The following is a 24,889-nucleotide window of genomic DNA, read 5'->3' as shown; positions in this document are numbered from 1 at the left end:
ATCTCTCTCTTTGCCAACACACAGCACGTTATTGTAACCTGCAGGGTATCTAGAATATAATTCTACAGGAGCCATTAATACCTTTCTATTGTTCCCTTTTTTAAAACTTCAGGGGCTTACACGATTTTAGAAAAATCAGATTGTGATTCTCCCTTTTTGACTTGCATGATACAGCATGCACTCAGAACAGTGAGTGTTCAACCCCTAATAGACAACTATCCCCAATTACCATTTACAGATAACTAGTCTCCAAATTATCATCTCGGGTGGAGAGAAAAAAGCAAGCTAGGCTGGATGACAGGGAGATCTCAAAGACAGAAGTTCTCATGAAGCTTTAAACAGCATTATAATTCCTAATGCAATTACTTGCTAAAAGAATTTCACCCATCATTATTACCAAGACAATAGAAATCTGTAAGAGCAGAAACTACAGAGGGTCATATTTCTGTGAAAAGATCAATACAGTTATATTTAAGCACCTTCTGGAGGCTAAACATTTGGTCTGTACATTTTCCCTGCATGTTTTCTTGCCAGGTATATATTTGATATTAAATGGCAAACACTGTACAGCACTATAAAAGCCAATCACAGGACCTGAATCAGCCATTTGTGTCATAGACTCAGATTTTAGATGATCATGATGGTCACTTCTGGCCTTAGTCTGACCTCCCACACATTGCAGGCCACAGAACCTCACCCACCCACTCCTGTAATAGACCCCTAACCTCTGGCTGAGTTACTGAAGTCCTCAAATCATAACTTAAAGACTTCAAGTTACAGACAATCCACCATTTACTCTAGTTTAAACCTGCAAGCAACCTGTGACCCATGCCGCAGAGGAAGGCAACCCCCCTCCCCACCCACCCTCAGGTTCTCAGCCAATCTGACCTCGGAAAAAAAATCCGTCCTGATCCAAATATGATGATCAGGTGGACCCTGACCACAAGCCCCGCCAGCAAGACGTATAAGAAAGAATTATCTGCAGTAACTCAGAGCCCTCCCCGTCTAGTGTCCCGCCACCAGCTGTTGGAGATATTTGCTACCAGCAGTCACAGGTGGGTCACATGCCATTGTAGCCCGTTTCTTCATACCACCCCCCTCCATTAATTTATCAAGCTCAGTGTTGAAGCCAATCAGGTTGTTTGCCCCCACTTCTTCCCTTGGAAGGCTCTTCCAAACCTTCATATAATTTCAATCCTAAACTTGTTGATGGCCAGTTTATATCCGTTTGTGCCTGTGTCCACATTGGTCCCTAGCTTAAATAACTAATCTCCCTCCCTGGTATTCATCCCTCTGGTATATGTATAGAGAACGATCATATCTCCCCTCAGCCTTCATTTGGTTAGGCTAAACAAGCCAAGCTCTTTGAGTCTTCTCTCTTAAGGGAGGTTTTCCATTCCTCTGATCATCCTAGTAGCTCTTCTCTGCACCTGTTCTAGTTGGAATTAATCTTTCTTAAACACGGAAGATGAAAATTGCACACAATATTCTAGATGAGGTCTCACCAGTTCCTTGTATAATGGTACTAACACTTCCCTGTCTCTACAATAAATAGCTTGCCTGATGTATCCAAGGATTGCATTAGCCTGTTTCATGGCCATATCACATCGGCGGCTCATAGTCGTCCTGTGATCAACCAATACACCCAGGTCCTTCTCTTCCTCTGTCACTTCCAACTGATACATCCCCAGGTTTTGGCAAAAATTCTTGTTAGCCATTAAGTGCATGACCTTGCACTGTTACATTTCATCCCATTTCTATTACTCCAGTTTTCAAGGTCGTCAAGATCTTCTTGTATTGACATTCCAGTCCTCCTCCATATTGTCAACACCTCCCAACTTTGTGTCACCACTGATTTTATTAGCACACTCCCACTTACTGTGCCAAAGTAAGTACTGAAAATGATGACTGGTCCCAAGACTGATCCCTGAGGAACTCCACTAGTAACCTCCCTGCAGCCTGACAGTTCTCCTTTCAGTGTGACCCGTTGTAGTCTCCCCTTTAACCAGTTCCTTATCCACCTTTCAATTCTCATATTAATCCTCACCTTCTAAATTAGCTAATAATTCCCTATGTGGAAATGTATCAAATGCCTTATTGAAATCCAGGTAGATTAGATCTACTGCATTTCTATTGTCTACAAATATTAGTTATTCTTCTCAAAAAAAGATGAAGTTGGTCTGGTATGATCTACCTTTCGACAAACCATGCTATATTTTATCCCAATTACCACTTACCTCTATGTCCCTAACTACTTTCTCTTTCAAAATTTGTTCCATAACCTTCTATACAACTGAGGTCAAACTAACAGGCCTGCAGCTCCCTGGATTACTTTTTTGCCTTTTCTTAAAAATTCTTGCTATTGGGCTTGCAATTTCATATGCTGGTTCCTTTAATATTCTTGGATGGAGATTATCCAGGTCCCCCAATTTGGTCCCCTTAAAATGCTTCAGTTTGACTTCCAGGTCAGATTTGGTAATTTCCATATCCTCATTTCCATTAGCCATCCTGCCACTACCTCTACCTTCTTCATCGCCTATATTAAAACCTGAGACAAAGTATTAATTTAGGTGTTGAGACATGCCTACATTATCTTTACTCTCCACCCCATCCTCAATGCTTAACGGTCCCACTTCTTCTTTCCTTGTGTTCTCTTTATTCATATAGCTGTAGAAACTTTTACTATTGGTTTTAAATTCCTCTGAAAGGTCCAACTCTGCTTCGCTTTTGGCAGTTCTCACTTCTCCCCTACACTTTCTGACCTCCAAGAGATATCTTCCTTGCTGATCCATCCCATTTTCCATTCCTGCTTTCTCTTAACAACCTGTTTGAGATGCTACGATGGAATATGCCCCTGTTTTCACACCCTACATACTATGAAAATAATCTTTTCACAAAGTATGCCTTATAAGGTACCATTTGAAAAATCCTAATATGTTGGATCAATAACATCATGGCAAAGTGCACATAGCACCATAATATGTGAAGTTATAAACAAACTGAGATCATGACTAAAAGTATGTTTTCCAAGTAAGTCTGGGGACTGGTGAAACCAGTTCCTTGAATATAAAGCTCAAGACGCCTCAGCCAGGTGTAAACAAGGCTGATGGACCATTAGCTGCTAAGTGGTCATTCTTTGGCAGGAAAAAGGGGGCAGGGCAAAAATCTACATCTTAGCAAAGAAACAGCATGGAGTTTCCTTCCACACAGACGTTCTGTCGCCTTGCTCCCAGCTGGAAATGTTTTTCAAGAGGGGGACAAACTATAAAAAGCAGGGGGAAACACTCCAAGGCACCACCCCCTCTCTCTCCTTGCCCCATCACATTCACTCCACCTGAACAGACAAGGGAAGCAGCCGTTGGACTCTGGAGGAGGGGTCCTGATCTAAAGAATTTGGTCAGTAAGACTGCTGAAAGCATGGGGTAAGAAAAATTTGTTTGAATCTAATGTAGTCTGTTAGGCAGCAGTAAGTGTTTTCTCTTTGTTTTCCTTGTAACCATTTCTGACTTTTATGCCTCATTACTTGTATTCACTTAAAATCTCTCTCTCTCTCTAGCTAATAAAGTTGTTTTCTCTAATCCAGTGTGCTCAAGCTAAAGTGTCTGGTAACTAACTCCATGTGGGATAACATGTTCTGTGCATGTTATTCCATTAAAGTAATAACACACTCAGTGTATTTGCACTATCCAGGAGAGGACTGGGCAGTACAGGACATATGTTTCTGGGGGAACATGTGGGACTGGGAGTTTGCTGGGGTCACCCTGTGGCAATCTGTAAGGCTGGTGAGAGCCAAGGTGTGGCTGACTGGCTGCAGCACACACACAGACATAGCTGGAAGTGACTTGCATGCTGGAGGCTGTTTGTGAGCAGCAAGGCATTGTAAAGGGATCCCCAAGCTACAGGGCAGGCGTGACACAGCTACTCAGTAGTCTGGATTATGCCCTGGTATGTCACAGATGCTTGCTCATCCAGGCTGGTCTGCAACCCTCCCCGATGAATTCCTCTCCTGTCCCCCCCTTTGCTTGGGATGCAGGCTTCAGAAACTCTGACAAAGTAATTTCAAACCTCCTCCACACTCAGATCCTTGAGTTCTTCAGTTCAATCCACTCCCTAATTCCCTGATTTTTTGTTTGCCCTTTTCAAATCAAAGACGCTGGTTGCAGACTTATTTTTGTTTATCCTTCCATTTAGTTTAGACTGAACTAGCTCATGATCACGTGAACCAAGGTTGTCCTACCTGTTAGCATTATCGGTACTGGCACTACCTTTCTTCTTAATGTCCGTTCTCATACCCTCTGCTTTTCCTTTCTCCATTGATGCACCCTCTCTTTCTTGATCTCCTATCTGTCTCCCCTGAACTCCTAGTTTAAATTTCTTTTAATCAGTTATGCCAACCTCCATCCCAGAAGTCTACCAGAACAGTCCTCTGACCGTGAATGCCTCCCAGCGGTCAAACATCCCAAAGCCCTCCTGATAGCACCACTGCCTTAGCCGTCTGTTGATCGTCATCATTTTGTCTCACCTTCATTCTCCTCCTCTGGGGACAGGTAAATTTCCACTGAAGATCACCTGGAGCTCCAATTCCTTAAGCATCTTCCCCAGCCTAGCACAGTCTCCCCTGATGCCTTCCAGCAGGAATCTAGCAGTACCATGTGTTCCTATGTGAAGGGCAATAATTGGATTCCTTCCTGCTATCATTAGGATCTGCTTCAGACTCAGGTCCACGTCCTGTATCTTAGCTCCCAGCAGACAGCACACCCTTCTGTTATCCAGATCAGCTCTGGTGATCGGCCTGTCCGTTCTTCTTAGTAGGGAGTCCCCAGTGATGTAGACTTGCCACTTCCTGGTGTTTGTGTGATTCTCTGGCCTTCCTCCTCCTGTTCTTTCTGGCTCCAAGTCCTCTTCTCTTTTTGTTCTTCCTTGCAATCTTCTAAGAGTTATCCTCTATCCTCCAGGGGCTCCAAACTTTGGCTATCTCCATTGCTTCATCCCCTCTTCTTGTAGGACTGTCCACTCTTCTCTTCTTCCTTGCCCTCCCACCTCTGTGACTACCTGCTGCACGCCTTCATTATCCAACTCAAAAACCGGTAACTGAGCTCTATTTCTCCTTCACTAGCCGGTCTTGACCTCTGCCTGGTTCTTCCAGACACATGCTTCCATTGGCCACATTCCCCTGACAGTTCTCCAGTCCATAGTTTCCACCTGCATCTCCAGATTTCGGATATTCTCTTCCATAAGCTCCATCAGTCAGCACTTCATACAAACAAACAAAGCTATTTTCGGATCCCTGCTCCAGGATAATGTACATCCCACAGCTTCCACATCCGGTTATCTTCATTGTCTCTTCCATTCCTTGGGTCACAACCACTGCTGCCTCTGTATCTGTCATAGTTTTCCCACCTAAACTCCTGGCAAGAGAAAAACCAATCCACACACAAAACAAAACCACACCACCACACACCCCCTTCCCCAAACTCCCCTTACAAACTCCCTCTCAAACTCTCCTGTTTTCAGATCTGTTTACTAGCTGGCTTCTTTATGGGTGCCCTTATCAAGGAAGCCCCACTATTCAGGGCTCTGCTGTGATCAAAGGCTCCACTTCTCTCACAGCACACTGCCCTCTACCAGCCTTTCCTGATGAATGAGGAGCTAGATCTAATTCTAGACAAGAAATATATACATTTCTAAAGCATGCACATGCCTACATAACAAAAGATATCCTTGTAATATTGTAGTCTATTTATTTGAGCTGTCTTTGTTTATTCATCACTATTGAAGTGCATTGTGCTAATTTATCAAGGATGCAGCAACGCAGATGTAGAGAATTCATCACTCCACTGCATTTTTCAAAAAAGAGCAGTGAAATAGTATCCTGTAAGAATCCCTTAAATGTTTCTGCAGGCTCTTTCCTGATCTTCATGTACATTTCCTCTCCTTAGGTTCTTTGCATTTTGGTTACATATTCTGGCGGGTTAGTTCTTAAAGTTTGTTTATTTATATTAAAAACATCCCACATGTACAATCTATGTATTTCCTTTCACTTTAAACTCTGTGGCATCTCTGATTTCTCCCCACTTTGAAACTATAATTTGACAAATGAGTTTAACAATCTAAGTGAAAGACTGGGCCCAGCACTGTACAAATCCAATCGAATTACCAGACTGTACTAATGCATTATCCCCTTCATACACACATGCTGTAAGAATGTTCTATGTACCCTGGTATATAACACATACTTCCAAACTTTGGGACCCATTCCCTCCCCTACATCCTGGCACAGAGGGAAGTCTGCACTCCTGGTTCCAGGCCTTGGAATCACAAGAGGGAGGAATGCCTTCCCCATCCAATGGAAGCCAGCCATGGGTGACTTGACCTCCGCAGAGCGGTGAGGTAAGGTGAGGTAAGGTGAGGAAGCCAATCAGGTGAGGAAACCCTCCCAATCTTGCAGAGCAGCTTGGCAAAGAAACTAGAGATGAAGGCTATAGTGACGTACATGGGTTCCCCTTCTACTCTTTGCAATCCCTTCATTCAGGAGCTGCCCTGAGCAGTACGGCTCATGCAAGCGGGATGACCACCATTTTGTTAGATGCTGGAGATTGAACCAGGGACCTCCACACTTGCCCAAAGCTATACAAGTATACGGAATAGCTATACCAGGTGAACAAAGCACAAGTAGATGATTGTGCAGCCCTTTTCATTGGCGCATATGAGCAGTTTTTCTCTTTCACTTCTTTAACCCATATGCATGCTGCATCATTCCACAGTGTGATAGTCTGCAGCTTTTTATTTCATCCACATCTTGCTTTGTTACTTTTATTCCCATATTGCTCTTATGGAAAGGAGCACTATAAAGAAATATGACTGTGCCTGTGAAATGAAATTATCTAATACCATAAGCAATGACAGTGCTGCTAGAGATTTGCACAGTCTGATACATTGAACAGTTATCTATACCACTGCTTCCGAGGCTTTGCAACAGCTAACAAACAAGGCGAGACTCTATGAACTAATAATTACCTTATCTTGTTCTTCAGTTGCTAAAAATCCATACGCTATTTTTTGCAAATTACTGAAATCAGCATTTCTGGAAGAAGAAAAAAAAGAAGAAAAAAATTAGGCTCATTTACTCTTGCCTCTGAGGACTTTATTACACAGCGAAGAAAATGCTTTTCTGACACATGTTCACAACATACACCAACGAGCGCAGGGTTCCCAGGATACAGAGATCTGGTTTATTAAGGACTATGTGCATTTATAATGTGACTATTTACACAGCGCGTCTTTTTACAGGAAAGCAACAATGGTGCATACCTCCCCCAGATTAAAGAAAATACTGACAGCTCTCAGTGCTGATTAGAAAGAAAAGAACACTGGCAAAGAAAGGCCTACATACTCACCTTACATATCAGAAATATTTTTGTATTTATATCGTTCTAAGGTGCAAGCCTGCTTCCATTTTATATCAGCTGTTCCATTCAAGAGGTGCAGGAACAAGTTCTTATGCCTCAGTTTTCTTTCCTAATTTATTTACACATCTGTTACATTTCGATAATGTACAGGGGAGGGGACAATGACTTATTTAATTTATGAGTCACATATTAAAATGACAAAAACAAATTAAAACCGTTAAGTCCCAGTAAGATGGAATCCAGTGTTAATGAAGTTGAAGTCATTGCCAAGGACTAAAAAGCAGCAGTTCTCTAAATCTTTCATAATATGAACTATTTCATTGGAAAGAGATTTCTTCTGAGTCATCTCCTCTACCAGACTCCAAGTTCTCTGCTAGGTGCTTATCAAGAAATTTCATTCTACAGACTGTCGGATCTGCAAACCGGAGATGGTCCAAGCAGACGTGGATTAAGGTTTCCTGGGGCCCTGAGCCAGAGCAAGTGGGGGGCCCGTCCCCACCCCTTCCACCTGTGGTTCTGCCCCTCTGCATGTGACCCCGCCCATGGCTCCACCCTTTTCTGCCCCTTCCCCTTAGCCCCGCCCCAGTCGCACCCAAGGCCCCCCTCTCCCCCGCACTGCAGCCCCAAGACCAGAGAGTGCTCTGTCCCTCCGCCACATCCCCTGGCCGCAGCGGGAGTGACAGCTCCCCAGCACTGAGGCTGCGGCAGATAGCAAGAGCACCTCCGTTCCCAGGGCCGCAGCAGGAGTCTCGGTGCTGGGGCTTTCCCTGCCGCCTACCAGCTTCTGCCAGGGACACGGTGGGAGTGCTGGGGGCTTCCCTTGTGGCCAGCCGGCTTCTGTAAGGGTCAGGAGGAATGGGGGGCTTCCCCCACCCACTGGTGGGGAGCAGGGTTGGGTGTGCAGGGGATTTCCCCTGCCCGACCACCAGGGAACAGGGTCGGGGGCGCGGGGGTTCCCCTCGCTGCTGCTGTCTGGAAGTTGAGTCAGGATGCGAGGGCTTCCCCAGCCCATCCGGGACTCCAGGAGGCCCGAGTTGGCCAGGGGCACAGGCCCCGTAGCTAATCCACCACTGGGTCCAAGGACCATGGGTTCAGAACTATCAACCAATGGACCAGTGGAATTTTGGCTCCCTGGGTCCAGATTTCACCACTGGAGTGAGACATATCCAGGAACTAGAGGCTCTTTGCCTTTGAAATGATGCCCAATGAGCCTTATTCTGAATAGGGATATCCGTCCACAAATGAGGACCCCACTGAATAAAATGATAGCAACAATGCTGAATCTTGGTCAGTTAATGGAGCTATATAAGGTGGCACTGGTGAAATCCTGGCCCGACTGAAGCCAATGGGAGTTGTGTCCTTGACTTTAGCAAAGCCAGGATTTCAATCCAACTCTTCATATGCCTCTGCTCCTTTGGCCCTGTGAAAGGTGGGTCTTGCAATTAGCCTAGGACTCTGGCTTACTTGGTTAGATGTACAGAAAGGCTAAAGAGCAGTCAGTCATAGCTGAAGATGCTCAGCACTTTTGAAAATCAGGCAAATTTATCTAGGAACCTAAGTGTGGACTTAGCCTCACAGACTATCAGGGTGGGAAGGGACCTCAGGAGGTCATCTAGCCAACAAGAAAGAATTGTGTACTTGGGCTCAAGGTAAAGTTAGCTGTCATTTTACCCTGCACATGAAAGAACCAGATGCTAATTGCTTCTGGTCTTGGAATTTGATTCAAAGTGGATGATTTTGAGAAGGAAATATGGTTTTACAAGTGCAAAATAGACTATGCAACACCTCAAGAGGAACATCTTTTCTAGAAAAAGTGTGATTTAGTTGGACTATGGCAGTTATATATTATAGTAGCCACTACACTATGCTTCAAAAAAACACTGGAGAATAACTTATCTGACTGCAGCACTATATGGCAGAAACAATGGTTTGCCATAATAGTCTCAAGAAGTCAATATTAGTTTGCCTCCCAATTACCTGGCAACAATTTTTCAAATAAAATTCAAACAACAGGCTCTTAATTTCATTTACAACACCCCTGATTTCACACTTCCCTGTATATAAAATTGTACAGGTAGCACAATGTACAGGGTTTTATGTTGTGTCTGTTGTGTCAGTTTCCCATTCAGTGCATGTTTCCCCTCACCCCCACGCATCTTCTTTTATAACACGAGAGTGTTGGCTTCAGAATATTCTTCCCCACAAATTCCAGATCCATAACCTTGAGCTGGCCTTTGCACAGTATTCACATGCTGATTTCATATGTAGTTTGGGGATTCCTTTTGTTATTTTAATCACAGAAGGAACCAATGAAATGGATGTGTGCTGGACATACTTTGCAAAGTATTTGGCAGAGGAACTGCTAGGGCATCAGATGACTCTGAATCCAAACTCATGGAAAGTATGTTATATCCCATCCTGTTCTCCCCAGGATACAGTTTAAATACAGCAGGTGTAGTTTTAACGCTGACTCTCGTTAACATTAAGAGGAGTTACGTTTAATTCCCCACACAGACCGGAAGTTCCCTCTCACCCCATCCTACTCAAGCTAGCCACTCCCTAAATCTTAGTCCCCCATCTCATCACTTGACCAATGTGTTCTCAGAAACCATTTGTTGTTTCTAACTCAGTTGTTTGCAGCCTGACAACAGATTCCAAGTGCATCTTGGAACTTTGACAAGCAGCATCACCCAGGACTCTTTGATGAAGAGCCATGTTAAGTGGGGAATCTTGTCTCTCTCACTCCATCCCACATTGCACAGTGCGGGAACAATCTAAATAATCTACACTCAGGCACAACTGCAAAGATTAATGCTAAATGGATAGCACAGCTGCATCAACGCAGTCAACTCCTGCTAATGGTCTTGCTGGTTCTCTAAAGGTTCATGTCTCCATATTCTCTGCTAATGCATTTGTGTAAATGGAGCAAGGGCACCACTCAACCTCTACTTGTGCCAAGATGAAGATAATTAATCTAAAACTATTGTGGCTTCCTAACTTTCACACCACCCCAGACGGTATGATTAGAAGAAGCAATGATAAATGTCATCTACTCTACCAATTTAACAAGATATAGATGATGTCAGCATAGGTTGTTTTACTCCACCAATGCTGCAAAACAGAAGACTGCTGAACATTCACACGAATGCTGGGAGACCCACTGGCCTAAACTTCCAAAAGTGAGTCTCAATTTTGGGTGCCCAACTTCAGACACCTTAAAGGTGCCAAGCACCCAATCTCTAATAATGAAAGCCTTTAATGTGCCTCAAATTAGATGCCCGAGAAAAAAATCACACTTCAAAATTGAGGTTGTTGTGAGTTTTGTAAATTAATAAGTGAACTCAGTGAATGAGGCGCACGATGCTAATGTTCTACAAAATGCATTTCATAGAATCATAGAATATCAGGGTTGGAAGGGACCTCAGGAGGTCATCTAGTCCAACCCCCTGCTCAAAAGCAGGACCCATCCCCAATTAAATTATCCCAGCCAGGGCTTTGTCAAGCCTGACCTTAAAAACTTCTAAGGAAGGAGATTTGGTTCAGTTTATCTGGTGTGTTCAGTTTAGTTTTAACTGGCGAGATGTTACAAATATTCAGTGTTGGTCCTACATATGGTAGATTGCTGCCCACAACACAAAAACCACCACCCTTATCACTAAGTCTCAGCCGAAAGAAACGAACAGCCACTCAATCTCAAGAACTCCTAGATCCAGGTCATGGCGAAAACCAATCATGGGATAGTGTAGGGAAGTTTCCATTGTCATTTCCCTTGCTGTACCAGTCCTGTGGATCACGATATGAACTTCAGCCTGCTTGAATTACATTAACAAACATGCTTTTCAAACCACAAATATTACCATCCTCCACTATGGAACTATTTTGATGACCGCTATTAAAGTTAACAATTATTAGCAGCATTACAGTAGCCCCTAGAAGGTTCAACAGAGATCAGAGCTTTTTTGGTCTCAAAAAACAAACAAACAAAAAACCCAACCAACCAACCAACAAAAAACCTCAAGGAGCTTACAATCTAGATAGAATCTCAGGGTTGGAAGGAGGTCATCTAGTCCAACCCCCTGCTCAAAGCAGGACCAATCCCCAATTTTTTGCCCAGATCCCTAAATGGCCCCCTCAAGGATTGAACTCACAACCCTGGGTTTAGCAGGCCAATGCTCAAACCACTGAACTATCCCTCCCATCCCTAAATAGATAAGATGTGCAAAAGGTGGGAGGGGAAATAAATGCATGGAGAGGGGGGTTGCACTTGCTAAAGCTCACACAGCAGGTCTACAGCAGACTCAGGAATAAAATCCAGCTCTCCTATCTCCCAGTGCAGCTTCCTAGCCACTAGGTCATGCTGCATCTCCAGTAATAAGGCTGGTCAACTACTAATCAACGTGACTGATCAAATGCAAAGTGAAGATCAAACAATTCATACTGTACCTAGCTCTCATATGCAGCAACATGAATGAAACATGGTTAATACAGTTACACCAAGGGTAAAATTTTCAAGAGTGCTCAGCTGCCATGCATGTGAAGCTCAACTTACACCAGAGCTCAGCTCCCATTTAGGTGGGACAAGCACGGGTCCCCACATAGGGTGGGTGTAGGGCCACAGATGTCCTCAATTCAGCCCTGCCAATACAAGGTGGGTCAAGCGCTAAAACAGGATGCTGTGATGGCGTCAGTAAGTCTACTTCTCACACTTACTATGCATGAATTTCTGCAACACTCCTGTAAAGAAAAAACGACTCCTCTCACCACACGGACGCTGCTACCCCTGCCCTTTTCTTTTATCTTCCAAAGGAACGGTTTCACACTTGCTGGGTATATTAGAGACACATCTATCTCCTTAGCTCTTTCTTCTTCAATTGCCACTTTCCACAGAGAGGCTGATTGCTCATACATTCTTCTCAGCCTCATGTTTACAACTTTAAAGAAATGGTCCAGCTAGATATGCACAAATATCAAGGTAAATCGGCCATTTTATCTAATGCTCTTAAATTTTAATAGGATTATGTACTGTAAATCTACAGTAACATTTGCAAGTCAGAAACTCAAGTCCCTCATATGTATGTGTTTAGATACTTAAAATATTAATATGTAACCAGTGATATTACAAAAGGTTACATTTCTAACTATCTTTCTCCTGAAAATCTATCATACTAATGTCAAAATAAATGTGATATATTTTCTGCAGATTACTAGCAAAGTCTTTCAAACACAGTGTAGCTGGAATTTTATTAAACTTCCTTCTATACAATTAATCTGAAAAGGAGAAAGAATTTCGTGTTTCACAAAAAAAGGATGGATAAAGGTAAAAGTGTGCAAAATGAATAAAGCTTTTAGCCTTCACGAACAATGTTAGCACATAAAATATTAATAGCAATGCTAAATTAATCTTTGGCAAGAATTAGAGGCAACTGGCTGCAACTCATATTATGGATTACTTTGGTTTACCATTTAAAAAATGTTAGAGCCTACCACTATGACTGCGTATCACAGCGCTGTACATTATCCTCTGTAACATGGTGCATTACAGTAACACCAATCCTGCTCTCAATTAAATGAATGGTAAACTCGCATTAACTTCACCTGGAACAGACACAGGCCCATAGTGGCCAAATGAGGATTCAGTCTAGCAATCTAAATACAGCACAGACATAACAGATTAATGATTCGAAGCAGAGGGGCTGCTGGCTCTCATTTTAACACTTCTGCGGGTAAAGAACAGAGCAGCTCATTCCCCAACCGAAGGATAACTTGGTATGTTTCCCGAACAATTTCCTCTTCAGCAATTTTTGCTTTCTGTCTCTCTCTCTCTCTCTCTCTCTCTGTGTCGCTCTCCTCCTTGCTCTAATGCCTAATGATTTTCAAACTCACTATGTGAACGTACTGCAAGCTTAGAACCTATCCATGACACATCCCTTTGGGTCCACTGCAGATCAAATTTTGTTCTGCTAGAGTTAGCAGGAAATATTTACAATTTCTACAGTTTAAGAAAATTACACATTTTTAAAAAGATCAAATTACAGGGCAGAATTTTCACCTCCGGCGCACACAGCAGTTTTTTCTTCCCATGGCAAGACTCTTTGTTGTATATTATAAAACACAGAAAGCCAACCAGAGGAAAAGGCACACCATCCCTGTAAGCAGCTTAGATTCCAAAGTGAAATTCTGCCCTCTGAAAAATATATGCAGTGCATACTAACATCAATGGGGCCAGGATTTCACCCTAGACTGAGCCCTACTGCAGCTCATAGGGATTGTTCATACATGTAGGAGAGCAGTATTTGACCCACAGTTTGGAACTATGCAATATTTACAGCTAAGTTAACAGCGATTTCCCAGCAATATCTTTTAACAGCTCTTCTTCAAGCACTGGGTATTATGTTGGCACAACACTCTCCAAACTCTTCTGCTTCGTGTAAATTCCTGGTGAAGTATTTAGGAGATAAAAATGATTAATCCTAATTAAAATGAAAATCAAGAAAATGATACAGTCTGTTGCATCTACTTGATGACTCAAAAGCCTCTCTCATTTCAGTGTTAATTGTCTCTTTATACAAATGTGCAGTACGCTAATACACACAGAATAATGTTTTTGTATTTTTCTACACTTGCAATATTAAGGGCCAGATGTTCGAAAGTGCTCAGCATCCATCTAGACACCTAAACAAGGGCCAGATTTGCTCAAGTGCCAAAATGGATGCTGAACATTATCTAACATCTGACACTAGGGGCTCATTTGGTATCTTAAAACCAAATTGGATAGCAGGGAACAGCACAGAGGCACCCACCATCCCAGAGAGTGCTGCTTTGGGCACTGACTTTAAAGGGGTCACTGTCTTTACATTAGGCAGACTGCCCTTGGGCTGCTCCTCCAAGTCAATATTGCGTTACATCTAGTAATTTTCTGCAAAACCTGTTTCCCTAGCGGCTGCCTCCATTTTGAAGTGCAGCAAAGGAAGGAATGTACCAAAATCCATAGGCTGGAGAGCATGTGACTGCATCTCAAAGGGAGGCTTTTCCAGTGACTCTGGGAGATACAGGGAAGCCTGACCACATTTGGCCAGCAATGAGGCAACATGACCTGATCAGTGAACTGCCGCCTTACTGTCTTCCACCCGAGAAACACAAACCAAGAAACACCAGGAATATCATCAGCAACACACACCCCCAGAGCAACGATTCCCCTGAAAAACATCAACCCTACAAAGCTAACCAGCTGCAGAAGAGAGGCAGGCGGGACAGGAGGGCGAAGCTAACAAGCAAAGCAAAGGAGGGCTGTCTCTCTCACAGTGGGGTAGAGAGGAAGAAGAGTAGGGTATGTCTCTACCAACGGGCCAGGGGCAGGGCAGGGCAGGTTGACTCCTAGGTGCAGCAAAATCCTGTTTGGGAGGTGAGGCATTCTCTCAGTGGGAAACAGAGAGCAGACTATGGTTCAGGAGAGGCTGTTGTCTATGGATTAGTGCGGGACAGGGGAAAAGGGCAAGGTTTACAGAGGTACATAGGCAGATTGGGTATGGCTTCTGCGTGCAGCACTCAGGGCCGGTGCAAGGATGTTTTGCTCCCTGCTGCCCCCTCCCTCGGCCCGGGGAGCCACGTGCGGCAGCTCCCCTCTGCTCTGCCTCCTCCCCAAGCACACCACCGCTTCTCCCGTCTCCCAGGCTTGCGGCGCCAATCAGCTGTTTGGCACGCAAGCCTGGGAGGGAGAGAAGCAGAGCAGGGTGGTGCTCAGGGGAGGAGGTGGAGCAGAAGTGAGCCGGGGCAGGGAGCGGTTCCCCTATGCGTCGCCTCTCCCCCCATTACTTGCTGCAGGCGGCCCTCCCCGCGCCCCCCTGCCCCAGCTCACCTCCGCTCCACTGCCTCCCCAGAGTGCGCTTTTGGCCGCCCCCAACCACTTGACACCCTGGGCGACCGCCTAGTTCGCCTAGTGGTTGCACTGGGCCTGGCAGCACTGCCTCCTGGCCAGTGACCCAACTAGTCTAACTTTGCCTCAAACCCATTCGAGGCAGCACAAGCACTGAGGGGGAAAGGAAACTGGCACTTTAGACTGATGATGTAAAATGTAAGTAGCGAAGTCTGGAAAGTGGAAAACAGTCCATATTCCTAGTGGCAGGTTTCAGAGTAGCAGCCGTGTTAGTCTGTATTCGCAAAAAGAAAAGGAGTACTTGTGGCACCTTAGAGACTAACCAATATATTTGAGCATAAGCTTTTGTGAGCTACAGCTCACTTCATCGTGGCGTCACTGGAACAGTAACACTCGAGGAGTGAAATGTAACCAAGACTTCACCAAAGCCCAGTCTCTATATTCATTTGCATGGTGTTGTCTAGTCCACACGAGCTGGGGGACATATGCAATTTCTTCTCGCTGCCGAAGAAAACCCTTAACCTATTTCTCGTAGCAAGGCTATCCAAGTGCCACTGTCGGGACATGTGGCACAGGCATTAAAGTTCTAGAGTAGGCATTACGACAGAAATGCAGGGCAGAGACCGTGGATTTAGTCTGTAAATGAAAACATGGAGGGACGAATCTATCGCCTGTCTCACTCCAGGGACTCTACCTACGGTGGATAAGGGATCGATCTGGCTTGGTATCAGTCTCCTCCTCCGCTATCTACCGCATTAAAAAGAAATCCAAATGCAAACCATATCCAGTCAGAACCTTTAGAATACATAGCTGCTTAAAGGAAAAACTTGAACTAAGTTAAGTGATGAAGACAAACTGGATACAAGCCAGAATCTGCCGTTATTTGCTTAGACACCATTTAGTATGGTTACATTTTATTATACAGTAGTAAAAAATTACAAGGCAACATCCTGTGTTATTTCCCACTGGGATAAATGATACAGATGGACTATTAAGTCTCAACACCAGAACCAGCATGCCAGAGTACATTCCATTTGTGCCTTTATAACGTGTCAATAGCCTGACATTTATGCCTGTTGATGGCAGAGCTATTTATATTATAGACATTTAAATGTGCCATAAAATAAAGTAGCAGGCTAAAAATCTAGAACCCTCACAATTCCTTCAAAAAACAGTAAACCTACCACACAACACCAAACAAGCACCTGGACCCTAAACGAAAAATACCACCTCTGTTTCCTCATGCCTGCCTAGTGTTTTTTTAAATGCTACTGTCCTCAGCACAGATAATTACTACAAACACTGTCCTGTACTTGTCCTTCAGTAAGAAGTCATGTTTATCTATTTATTTCTCTGTTTGCTCTTTCACACACACTGGGCATCTTTATGATTTAGATCTCAAGCTTTTACATCATCTTTGAGCCCAACTGCGTATTAGCAAAAGACGAACTGTGAAAACGAGGTGTCTCAAGGGTTTGGTAAAGAAAGAGCCCTGCCCAGTTTAATTGATGGTTCCAATTTAACCTTGGTTAGCAGTGACCAGAAATTGTACTTGGACAGCTGTTCAGTCACATGGGTGACTGAGATCACTAACGTCAATTGCAAATAATGAGTTGCAACAGGGTTTCAGGACCAGGTTTCTAAGAGTATTTAGGCACCTCACTGCCATTGATTTCATTAGGAATACAATGCCAAAATACCCTTGAGGTGATGGGCTTAAGTGCCTAATTCCCACTGACCCCTTTGAAAATCCCACCTTAGTTACACAGGATTTCAAATCACAAAAAAGCACCCACACAACTTATATTAACTAACATTCTTCTTGGAAGAGTGAGCACCCAGGCCAAAGACTGAACAACTAAGGCACAGTGGAAGTGATGCCTGGGAATGTTCAGAGGGCTGCTACCCAGTTTTATTGACCAAAGAATCCACTCCTCAGTGCTGTCACCCCAGCACCTTTCACAGGCATCAAGCTCACTGATCCTATAACAGGAAACTGGACAGGCGTTGCGGTGCACTGAGAAATATGCAACCTAAGAGGGTCACCTGTTCTAGTTCATATTTCCTAGCTGGGGTAAGGAAAAGTTACCGACATGCAAAGTCAAGGGGCTCATGCAGGGATCATGTCTCAAAACAACTTTGAAATAAACAAGTCTCTGAAGCTGCCAGTGCTCCTCAACAATCCAGTTAAAGTGAAATCACAAGAAGGAAGAAAAGCTGGTTTGTTCATAATGCCGCCCATCTTCAGGGCTAACATATCAGCGGCATGGGGGCAAAACGTACCTCCCGTGTTGCCCCACGACTCTGTTACAGCCCTGTTTAAGAGTCTGACCCAAAGCCCATTGATGTCAGTAGCTGTCTTTCCATTGACTTCCACGGGCATTTGACCAGGGATACAAGTGCTGATGTTCACTTAGAAGAGTGCCACCATGGGCCATTGCATTACAGTGGCTACAGCGGAGAAAGTCAGAAAGTGGTTAACTACACTTAGTCAAGGATTCCACACTGGTGACAAGATTGCACTATATGAAAACTCATCTCCTAATTTATGTTTAGCTCTGATTCTCTACACAGTATTCACCTCAGGATAGGTCTGTCATATTTTTTTATTACTAACGTGACACCAATATGTTTAACTGAAATTTATGCCACCTGAGCGGACTTCTGAAAATGTAGTTTATCATTAAAAATTAGCATCAAATGTGACTGAAATGTAAAATTATCTTGACCTTTTATTCCTCATGCTCTAGCAGTCACAATTCTTCCTTCATGTGAGCAGCCATGTTTGTGTCATTAGCAAACTCAGCAAGTGCTGAGTCGGGGATACATAAATATCCTACTGAAGGACAGATTTTCCCCTTGTAACAGACTGATTCAATCACACGCACTAAAGAGAGGTGCCCAAATCTGATTATCAGCTAACAAAAGAAAACAGTTGTTACATCTCAAAACAACGTAGCCCGGCCTGGATCTACCAGCAGGCCCGTATTTTCATGTGTGCCATGACCCACCCCTTTTAAAAAAAAAAAAAAAAAAAAAAAAAAAAAACAGAGGATGCCCCAGACTTTGCAATGTATTTAAGAAATCATGCATTCCTGAGATGATGGAGGGTCACCGTGACAAGTGGAAAAGTAGGATTACTGAAAGCACATGCATCAGAAATTCTGCCCTATAGCATGGATTAAGGGTCTGAGAATTTTCAATAATTTCAAAGTATTATGTGGAATTCAAGCTTTTTATGAGAAAACAACCATTTTCTATTTTTTGCGAAGATACCTTGACAATCACAACCCACAAAAATGCTGTATATTCCTCAATTTTCAGATAACCTGAAGAGCCCATTTCCCCATTCATCTGAACAAAATGGGAACTCTGAAACCTCCTGATAACAAAGCAATTATCAACATTAACTGTTTTAATGGTATCTGTAATGGGACTCAGGGTTCCAAAGCCAGTGTGGAGACACAAAGATTCTGTGCAGAGGTCCTGTGCCTTCACGGATCCCCTGAAATCCCTGAAGCTCTTGGGGGAACTGAGAGCCTTGGGGACTAGAACTCCTGCTTCTTCCATGCTGGGGAACCTCTGCTTAAAGAATTCAGAGGAAACTTGGTAAAGGAAATTGAACAGTGTCCACCTAACCATCATCTGCTCCCCTGGGGTTTTCGTGGGAGCAGGCAAACCCACAAGCTTTTAAAGCTGTGTAAAACTAATTTTAAAGCCATTTAAAAGTCACTTTAGTTGTAAAAATTCAACCAGAGGAAACTATTGGAAATACTTCCCATAGTCGGAATGTACATCACACTAATATACAGGAGCAGTGAGCAATCATTTTATTCTGACCTGTGAATTATAAAAGAACACTGAAATACATGATATACACATAAAGACATCTCTGGGTACAGGTGTCATGAAAGTCACTTAAATCATCCTGGATTTGATCACTTGTGTGATGTGATGTCATTAGAAGCCTTTTATTGTTTTCACCTTTTTTTTCCAGTTACTCTTAAATTATTGTGTGTGTTATTTCTTTATTTCTACCGCTATATGATGAACAGCAGTACCATAAGCTAAATTGCATTCAGTTTGCATATTTAACCTCCTCACTTGAATTCAGCCTGCTAATCCATCTCAGCTGGAACTATTTCTAATACGCCATATGTCCAAGTAACTTTCAAACAGCTGTAGCTTTTTGATATGTCTTTTAAACAAAAAGATTTTCTTCACCCCCGCCCTCACCCCAAAAAGTGACAGCAAAGACTAAAAACAAAACTCAATACACACAGCTCGAAACTAGTGAGAACTCGGAAGATCTAAATTTCTAACTTACAGGTCCCAAAACACACAGCTCTTTTATCTCATTTCAGAACGGGGGCTGCATGCTTCCCAGCTACCCATATAACACTGGTACAGTGTGAAGCCCTTGTGCTTCATGAGATGTTACACCTCAAGGTGCAAACTGTCTGATTTACGGGAAAATTACTGCAGCACCTGCCCGTACTGCTGGTAGCTCTACACTGAAGTGTCATATGTATCTTAACCACAAGGGAGCAAGCACTCTTAAAAGAGCTTGGCCAACCTTTTTGAATGTGGGTGCCTCAGCATTAGGCACCTAAATCTACAGTGAGGCATCTACATAAAAGTTGCCTGACTTTTATAGCTGCTGAAGGCCCACAACTCTCATTAAAGCCAGTGGCAGCTACAGGTGCTCAAGACGCCTGGAAATTGGGCTATTTGTGTTTGTACAGCACCTGGCACAATGGGGCCCTAGTCGTTGATGGGGTCTCCTAGGCGCTATGGTAGTACAAATATATCAGAACATAATAAATAACAAGTATTATCGTATGCCTTAATATGGATTTGGACATCTAAGGATCAAAGTTTTGGCCTTGACCTGTATCATCCCACTGTAGTGTGGAATCCCATATGGACGGGTCTACTGTGATTGGTGTAAGCCAATAACAAAATAGACAACTTATCAGTGTGCTAATAATGCACTGAACAAAAAGCTAAACACACTGAATATTCCCTGGGGCTTTTAGAGTAAAGCTGCTGCTTTTTCTGGAGGGGAAAAAAGGCAAAAAACCTCAGATAAAAAGCCACCAAGAAGCAAATCAATTCCATTTCTCATTCCAGAGAAATCAACTATACTCTAATTACCACCTGTATTGGTACACAGAAGTGGATCATAAACCATTCCAGCTAACACACATTTTCTCTGTGTATTTGACAAGGTCACTGCTTCTAAACAGCCTAAGTGTTTGCCTTTTAAATTTCTTTGCTTGGTTTCATCCTAAATTTAAAAATAAATAAATAAATGATAAAGTTTTGCTTGCAGTTAGTCAGCATAAACAAAGCATCTTGCAAATCTTTACCATACTTTTTCAGGGAAAGGACAAGAGTAAGTGTTATAATAACTTGCTTAAATATCCGTGACAGAAGAGTTCTGCGGTTGGGAGCTGCAGTTTTCATTAGACACACCTGACCAAATAACAAAAATCCAGCTTTCCTTTTCTCTTTGCATTTCAGATAGGATGGGTTATCACCTCAAGCCAGTGGCGAACACTCATTTGTCATTCAATTTACAGATGCATTTACCACTTAAGGGAATTCAGGAAACCACTTAAACACGTGTTTAACTTTAAGCATGTGCTTAAATCCTACTGAATTCAGTGGGACCTAAGCCTATGCTTAAGTGTCATCCTGAACCAGGGCTTAAAACACAGCATTAAGTCCCCTCAAGTAAATCTCTTAGGCACACATCTAACTTTAAGCGCGTGAGTAGTCTCACTGGCTGCAGTTATACTAGTGACATGCTTAAAGTTAAGAATGTGCTTTGCTAGTCTGGGATCTAAATGTATTTTTTTTACAACCAAATTCTGGTCACATTAGATGCACAAACATAACTGGATTAACCAATTAGATCTGCATTTGTTACAAATCCTTTAATCTAATATTCATTTAATTATGTATTATCATTAGTAGCCTGGCATATCTGTAAGAAAACAAGCATAAGCAAGTAAAACTACATGTTCTTACACATTTGCTTCAGGTAATAATTTAGCTCCTTTTCATCCACTTCTAAATATATATACTAAATTACACACATATTTACATTCTATAAACACTCTGGATGGAATGATTGGAATCTACATAGTACTTGTTATCAGTAGATCTCAGAGAGCTTTATAATCTTTAATTTATTTATCCTCACAACATCCCTGTAAAGTAGGGCAGTGCTATTATTTCCCTTTAACAGATGGGGAACTGAGGCAGAGAGAGCCTAAGTGACTTGTCTAAGGTCATGCAGGAAATACATAGCAAAGCAAGGAATCAAACCGGGATCTTCCAAACCCTAGACTAGTGCCCTAACCACTGGACAAGCCTTCCTCTCCCAAAAACTAGATTGGTTTCAGTTTTAGATTTGATCTTGACAGATTCTATAATCACAAATAGCTACATATATCTTCACTTCTGGTGATGAAAAATATTTTGCACAAAGCCAACTCGACACCAGAACAGGAGTGAGGCAGAGATTCTGCCCCATAGTCTAGTATAACATGTGTAGTAGTGCATACTCTAGATAAGGCTGAATTTCTGCACCCATTATAAGCTCACATTTCCTGCAGCTTCTAAATTTCAGGAAATCCAATTCATTTGCAGCTGATATTTTCCATACCTGGCCATCTCCTAAACGTAGGGTTCTTAGTTTTATTGCTGTTTTGAGAAAGTTAGGCAAACTGAATCAGCCATGGTTGAACTCAGCATGCTCCAAAAAAAGTTCACTTTACAGATATGTTCCTATTAGAAATTTCGCATAAGCATATCTCAGTAGCTGCAGTGATGTTATTCAGCCTGGGCTCATTTTTTAGATTTCTGTAGGAAAAAAATATCAAGCCAAGTTTGATTTTAAAAATAATTTTCATTGTTTTAAGTATGAGCATTTTCAAAGTTTTTCATACATTGGTTAAGCAACTCTCACCCAACATCTTTCCGGAACTATGGGTTACACCCAATAGTAGAGAAACATTCATCTCTAGATATAAATAAACAAACAAACAGTCTTTTGCTTTTAGTTATGGGATTGTCCCATTAGGTGCAGACATTAAGGCTTGACAGAATGTACGGTTTGATTCACAGCCTACCTAAATGAATGGAAAGACTCCCATTTACTTCAAGGGTTTTAGAAGAGGAAAAGGAGTAGAAAGGAAAAATAATGAAAAAAAGCAAAATGACGGTGATGCTGAAACTTGAAATGAGGAGGCAGAAGACAGACTAGGGAAGAACGTGCAAACATCATGAAAGGAGTCAAGAAATGCCCAAACGGTAGTTGGTTGGCCATTGAGATGTCTTGCTATCTAGGGATGAGTCTAAGTCACACACTAGTACTGCACTCTGAATATGCAAAACCGAGGTACACTGCTAATGAAATATATATAAACAAACCGTTAAAAAAGTGTTTAGGAGTAAAAATCGAAGACACTGCTGCCTGACAAACTCTCTGTGCCAAGTTCTAAAAGCTGTACAATTGTAGCAAGGAGCCAGAGTCAGCGTCTTCAACGACGGAAAGAAAAGTGGTCCTCCTTCAGGTAGGTGAAATAAGCTCATGACCCTTAAGGCAGGTGAAATGCAAGGGTTCTACAGATGCAACATTATGGCTGGGCTACCGCAAAGATGAGGGAACTACAAGTGCTTCCAAGAGGTACTCCAAATGGGACACCAGCTGGTGACAGAACACTGTTGGATCATATTAAAGAAGTTCTGTATTAAAATCACAAATGAGTTTGATTCCCCATAGTTCAAATTCCAGAGTATTACTAATTAAGAGGTCTCTTGGTTTTTGGTACTGTTTCTCTCCCTCTATGTGTGAAACTTGCAAGCTGCTAACTGTGTTAGTACATTCTAAGACAGAGTCTGTTCTCAAAGCAATTCACAAGAGAGAGAGACTCAAAGCAATACTCTAACAACAGAAACAGCACCCAGAGACTCCCCGCCCTTTTGTTGTATTAACAATTGTGATTAAAATAGAGGTAGAGGATGTATGTGGATGGATGCTTGGTGTGGATAATAACTGAATGATCAGGGAGGTGCCAGCCTAAGAATCCAGTGTCCATCGGCTGAAGAAGGCGTCAAGTGGAAATAACCAGAGGACCCCCCGGAGGGCAGACTGGAATCCACCCAACAGCTTCAAGGATGGGAGAACCAAAGAACAAGATAACATCTTGGAGCCGTCAGGAATGTGCTATCTGCTGATTGATTCAGCAACAGCATGATGAAGCAATTCCCATAGACTGGCATAGGAAGAAATTCCTATAAAAATAGACTCTAAAAAGTGAGAACTTTGGGGTCTGATTCTGCAAACCAACTTCCAGGAGCATCAGATGAGCATCTGACAAGGCCCTGCTCCCTCCTCATGTCCAGGCCACCTGGCCAGTGACTTGGCATGAGCAACTCTAAGGCTGGTAACTATGATAACAACCTTGCAGAACCTGTGTGTGTGTGTGTGTGTATGTTTGTATGAATGAATGTGAGAATAAATTTGAGATTGAATGGAATGTTATAACTATAACTAACTGCTTACTATGATTCTTTCTGTATTCACAATAAATGTGGTATTTTGCCTTTTTCCCTTTAATAAGATCCTGCTGGTTTTTATTTTATTGGTACAACAACACTACTATTTATCGTTTGTATTGCAGTAGTACCCCCAGTCATGAACCAGGACCCTACTGTGCTCGACGCTGTACAGACAGAACAAAAGACAGTCCCCTGCCCCAAACTGCTTACAGACTAAGTATAAAGCTTTAAAATGACTGTGGAGGAAGAAGCAGAGGTAACCTCTGAGCATTTTCCTCTGCCTAAACACGCATTCTGCCTGCTTCTATGCTCCACAGGATGAATGCTTCTGGGACTGGGCGTGGTGCCTGCCAGCTCCTAGAATGCAAGACGCCTTAAGAGATGAAACACAAACAGACCAAAACTTAATCCAGAAAGTAATCAAGAGGCAGCAGGTCTTGTCTTACTTGGGGTAAGAGTTCCAGAGCTTTACGGATTACAGCAAGAAAATACCAGAAAAATGAAAGGGCTATTAAACTGTGTGATATGCATACAAAACTGCTACCCATGCTGGGCAGTACCTTTGTTCCTGAGTGGCCCCAGGTGATGCCAAGGAGTAGGCACTACTCAATATCACTATGGGAGGAAGATGTGGGACCACTGGAAGGCCAAGAAAATAAATTCGTTTCATGGATAATCTGACCCGAAATAAGAAAATAAAACCTCTGGCAATTGATTCTGAAGAAAAGCAAACAGCTCTGTTTTCCCTCTTATTCTCATGACTCATTACAGACATAGTTTAGCCAAAATGTGTCAACTGTGGTACAGAATGGAGAAATCTCTGCTCAGAGCCATTCACACTAGTACTTCTCCACAGACATTCAAAACATTTTACCAGAGAAAGAATGTTGGCTGAAAAAACATCAGACGACTGAAAAGGAAGAACATGATCCTTTAAACAGCATGAAAAAACAGCGGTAGTCATTTAACAGAATATTGGGTGGCAATATGTTCTCATCAAGTATTTTGTATTATCAGCAACATTTCTACTGTG

General features: G+C 42.7%; 1 protein-coding gene across 29 annotated transcripts in view; it reads right to left on the bottom strand.

Moving 5' to 3' along the window:
* ADGRL3 (adhesion G protein-coupled receptor L3) overlaps positions 1 to 24,889 on the bottom strand; it is an 821,427-nt gene that overhangs the window by 662,274 nt on the left and 134,264 nt on the right. For 28 of the 29 annotated variants that reach the window (XM_073340228.2, XM_073340229.2, XM_073340198.2 and 25 more), the window contains exon 2: positions 7,018 to 7,084. The exons of the other annotated variant lie outside the window; for it this stretch is intronic. The gene's annotated coding sequence lies outside the window, so the exon portion shown is untranslated. The remainder of the gene's footprint in view (positions 1 to 7,017; positions 7,085 to 24,889) is intronic. 29 annotated transcript variants of the gene reach the window in all.

This window comes from Lepidochelys kempii, chromosome 4 (assembly GCF_965140285.1).
Source record: "Lepidochelys kempii isolate rLepKem1 chromosome 4, rLepKem1.hap1, whole genome shotgun sequence".
Taxonomy (NCBI): Eukaryota; Metazoa; Chordata; order Testudines; family Cheloniidae; genus Lepidochelys; species Lepidochelys kempii.
Note: the sequence above shows the minus strand (reverse complement) of the source record. Positions and strands in the feature narration are given on the sequence as shown.